Below are 5,268 nucleotides of genomic sequence, written 5' to 3' on the forward strand. Positions count from 1 at the left end.
AGAGTTTATCTCAGCTGAAGAGAAATCTTTCCATCTCATTAGGTAGGTCAGAACTTAGTGAAGGGATTTTAATATCTTTAAAAAAAATCATCCAATTCAGTAGGGTTAGGTGAGGCTTCGGAGGTATACAGAGATTGGTAAAATTTGCTGAAACACAGATTAATTCCTGCATTCTCACAACATTTTACACCATGCTTATCATTTATTGCTGAGATATCCTGTTTAGCTGAGCGCTGCCGTAGCTTCTGTGCAAGAAGTCGTCCAGCCCTCTCACCATGCTCATTGTAGAGATACCTAGATTTGGATATTAAATATTCGGCCTGTTGGGTAGATAAGATGTTAAACTCTGTTTGGAGTAATATACGTTTCTTGAGTCTTGTGTAAAAGCATGGCAGCATTCCCTGTCTAATTGTAAAATCTGATCTGTTAGCAATTTTAGCCGTTCGATGCTTTTCTTCTTTTTGTTTGCACAGTAAGACATTATTTGACCTCTCAGGTAAGCCTTTAATGACTCCCAAACTGTGCTGAGTGGCATCCCAGGAGTCCGATTAACATCAATAAAAAACTTAATTTCGGAAGCAAGCATATCAGCTAAGTCTTCGTCAGATAAAAGTATCGGATTAAGTCGCCAAGGACGATAGACAAATTGTGTAACAGGAACGTTCAGCTTCAGTATGAGTGGACTGTGATCAGAAATGGCTATCGCTCCATAATCACATTCACTCACTAAAGATAAAATCCGTTTATCGAGGAGAAAGTAGTCAATCCGTGGATAGCTCTTATGAACAGGGGAAAAGAACGAATACCGTCTCAGGGTCGGATTTCAAAAACGCCACACGTCAACCACTCCGTAAGTGTTAAGAAATGAATTAACTGGGCCGATTTAGAGAGAGAGATCCTTTCCACTGTACTACGATCGAGGGATGATAGCACACAGTTCACATCTCCCCCAATTATGAGATTATGTGTTGAAATATTAGGTAAATTTGAAAAAAGCATATTAAAAAATGTTTGGTCATCCCAATTTGGAGCATATACCGAAACTAAAATGACTGGAAGTGCATATAGTTTTCCCACCACAATAACATAGCATCCAGCAGCTTCCGTTTTAACACTGGATGCCGTAAATTGCACCTGTTTACTAACTAAGATGGCTACCCCTCTCGATTTAGATTAAAAATTAGACTGAAACACCTGACCAGACCAGCGCCTGCTTAGATTTACACTGTCTGCCTTAGACTAATGGGTCTCCTGCAAAAAAGTAATATTAGCATCAAGTTGTCTTAAATGTGTCATAACTTTCCTAAATTTCACTGGACCATTGAGGGATTTCACATTCCAACTCACACAGTTAACTAGGTGACTGTTGATGAACCTGATAGTATTAGAACTGCCCATATATAGTCAATCGGGCTGTAGTACAGTATCCACAAACCATCACAAAAAGATGACCTAACAAAAGACATTCTCAAAACAGATAGATCCGGTATAGTCCCACCCCTCTCTCCTAAAAAAACACAGAAAACCCAACAAACAACAAATCCACACATGTGTGCTTATACTTAAATCCCTACCTGGGCTCCCGCCATAACTAAATAACAATAACAGATAAATGAAACACTAATCAGGATCTGGACAGACCCCCTGTGAAACTCTCATACATAGAACAAAAAAAAAAAAAAAAAAACCCAAAAAAGGAGTGTTGTCCCTCTGAATAAACTCTAAAATTAAATCAAGATACTGTATAGCACGGGACATAATGTTAGAAGGTTCATTACAGACTGACAGTCATAGTGGNACAAAAGACATTCTCAAAACAGATAGATCCGGTATAGTCCCACCCCTCTCTCCTAAATAAACACAGAAAACCCAACAAACAACAAATCCACACATGTGTGCTTACAGGTATACTTAAATTCCTACCTGGGCTCCCGCCATAACTAAATAACAATAACAGATAAATGAAACACTAATCAGGATCTGGACAGACCCCCTGTGAAACTCACATACATAGAACAAAAAAAAGAACCCAAAAAAGGAGTGTTGCCCCTCAGAATAAGCTCTAAAATTAAATCAAGATACTGTATAGCACGGGACATAATGTTAGAAGGTTCATTACAGACTGACAGTCATAGTGGATCGATGAGAATTGGACCTACGGTTAACACCGGTCCTCATTGTCCGTCGCTGAGATGATTTTCTTTTTAATGTAGTCCATTGCTTTATTGGTATCCAGGAACTCCTTGTTTTCCTCCCCATGAAAAATGCGGAGCCGTGCAGGAAAAAGCAAGCCGTAGTGAACATCTCGTTGGTTGCGAAGAAGCCTCCTCACCTCTGTAAACGCCGCCCGAGCCCTGGCCACAGCTGCCGTGTAGTCAGATGTGATGATAATCGATGCCTTTTTAAAGCATAGAGGACCACGACTCCGAGCTCGACGCAATATTTCCACACAATCTTGATAATAGTGCAGCTTAGCAACAATAACCCGCGGCTAATCACCCGACTTGTTCCCACCTGGAGAGCGATGAGCTCGGTCCACCAGTGGCACTTTATCCATCTGTAAAAACTCTGCTAGCAGCTTAGCCACTGCTGTAGTGGAGCTGCATTCTGGCGTCTCAGGAACTCCAATGATTCGCACGTTGTACCTTCTCATGCGCCCTTCCATATCGTCACACTTCTTTTTGAGCCCYTCGACTTCTTCTTTCAGTTCCAAGACAGTGGTGCGTAGAGTAACAACCTCATCGGACCAGGTTGACAAGCCATCCTCCACCTCTTTAACGCTCTGCTTAACGTGGTCCAAGTCAGCACGAAGTAGCATTGTGCCGTTAGCTACTTCCGCTTGTAGCTCTCCCTTAAGAAAAGCAAACTCCTCAGCCAAAACCCCCTTTATTTCTGACTTAATCACAGCCGAGATATCGGTTTTTATAGCAGCAATAATGTCAGACTTCAAGGAGAGTACATCCACCTCGCTGCGGGAGGGAGAAGTAGGTGCCGAACTTCCGGCTTTAGCTGCAGTCTGCTCCGAGGTGGTGTCTGGCCTAACAGCCGCAGAGCTAGAATGTTTGCCTTTCCTCAAGTTTGTCGCCATTCTCCTACTCTTCCAGGCAAGAATKARTCAGGGGTCGAGTCCGGACAGACCAAATGTTCAAAACAGCAAGGACATTTAGTAGAGATCCGTAAACAAAATAAGTCGGAGCAGGATGCCACGTGACACACGTCTTACTCCTCCGCCATCTTGCCTAAAACTCAGAATATTGGTTTATTTGATTAAAATTCCTTCCATTCGATTAATTGAAAACATCTGTTTAAGCCTTATTTCAGTGTAGTTTTGCCTTCATCCAGTAGAGGGTGCTGCTCTCTCAGCCTGGTTTATTCTTCCTCGGCCCTGTTGAGCTGAGTAGAGAGCTGCCTCCATGTGGGTGGCATCATAATTACCTAAACGTGCAAATCCTGTAATGTTTTATTTGTGACACAACAATAATAATGGACTACACCAAAATGGAAGGCAGTACTGGACCATCCAGCAGTATGATGCTAAAGACGAGAGAGCAGGACTTCCAGTTTTGTGACTTATTGAGTAAGACACGTTGGAAGGGTTTCCTGCAAATTGTTGTATAAGGTGATTTTGGGCATTTTCGTGTATTTTGCCTGTCTTCTAAATTTTATAACGACTGTACTACAGCTCAGGATGCCTCCAAAGCCCAAAAATAGGAGCAATTCGACATCTATGGTAGCGAGGTCTGGTGCCCCTCCCGCATCCCCGCCTCAGCTTACTGAGACAATCCACCGCGGGGCTCAGCTAGTAGGCAACTGCCTTTGGAAGAAACTTCCACATATCGGAACGTATACTCCCCTGACTTTAAGGCTGAACTCCTCAGTGCACTTCGTGAAGAGATGGTGGGCATTTTCAAGACTGAATTGGAGACGGCGCTGACAAACAATCTGACCCAGATTAAGTAGGAGCTGCGCGGAGTGAAGACCGGGCTAAGTGCTAGCATAGCGGCTATCAGGTCAGAGGTAAATGCATTAAAGGTCACTGTTGCAGACATGGAGGGACCACTATCTTCATGTACTGATGATGTGGTTTCACTCGAGCGATTTGGACAGGATTTCGACACAGGACCTTGCTCATGACAGTAAATGTGAGGACTTGGAGTCAAGATCTTCATGTAATAACATCAGGATCATAGGACTGCCGGAGGAGCGTAACCCTGTCAGCGCAGACTTGATTTCCTCCCTGCTTAAAGATGCCCTCGGCCAGGAGAAGGAGCCGGTTGTGGACCGGGCGCACAGATCTCTACAGGCCAAGCCGAATCCCGGTGAGCGACCCCGCCCCATAATAGCTCGTTTACATTATTACACGGACTGCGCCGATATTTTAAGACGTGCCAGAGCCCAGCAGCGTGTAAAGGTGGGGGATTACACAATTTCCATATTCCCTGATTATACCGCTCGGACCGCAAAAGCCCATGAAGTCTTCAACAACGTCAGACGCCAGCTTCGGGAGGTTCCGGACATATGGTTTGGGCTGCTGCATCCAGCTCGCCTCCGCATCACTAAAGGAGGTACCACAAGAGAGTTCACTTCACCTGTGGAGGCGACTACCTTCATGAAAACACTCAAGATAAAATAAATCTGGCTTTACCACCTTAAAGCTAATTCTGGTTCGAACGTAGATATACTGTAGCTGTAGCCATGTTGGCTTTTACTCCAAAGTGACTTTTCACAGTGATGCATATTTGATATACTTTGGTTTTGCATAGTTTAACTTGCTGTGAGTTGAGTCGATCATATTGCTCGGTCCAGGCCGGCCCGATGCACAAGAGGCGACATGTAATTTACTTTCTCTGTTCTTAGCCACACTTTTGTTTACTCTGTTTAATATATCATTTTGTTTATTTGTTTTTTTAAACCGGATGTAAATATACAGTAAACCAGGAGTGACAAAATATAGAAACACATCTCAGACGCCCGCACAAGACGGTGTAGGGGTAACCCTGGTGAAAAAAAACATTTCTATTGTTTTTTGTCTTTGATTTTATTTTTTTCACTTATAAGAAGAAAATCATTTTAAAGTGTTTTTATTTTCTTTAAGTGATTATGACAATAAGTCCTATATGTATGTTATCTCATTTAATCTTTTAAAAGAGGTTATGATCAATATATCATTACTCAAAGTTTTATTGAATTAATCTTTGCATGTCTCTTTATCCAGAAGTATAACACTGTGAAGAAAAAAAGAGTTGAAATGTGCTTTAATGTTTTTTC

This window comes from Austrofundulus limnaeus, unplaced genomic scaffold (assembly GCF_001266775.1).
Source record: "Austrofundulus limnaeus strain Quisiro unplaced genomic scaffold, Austrofundulus_limnaeus-1.0 Scaffold83, whole genome shotgun sequence".
Lineage (NCBI taxonomy): Eukaryota > Metazoa > Chordata > Actinopteri > Cyprinodontiformes > Rivulidae > Austrofundulus > Austrofundulus limnaeus.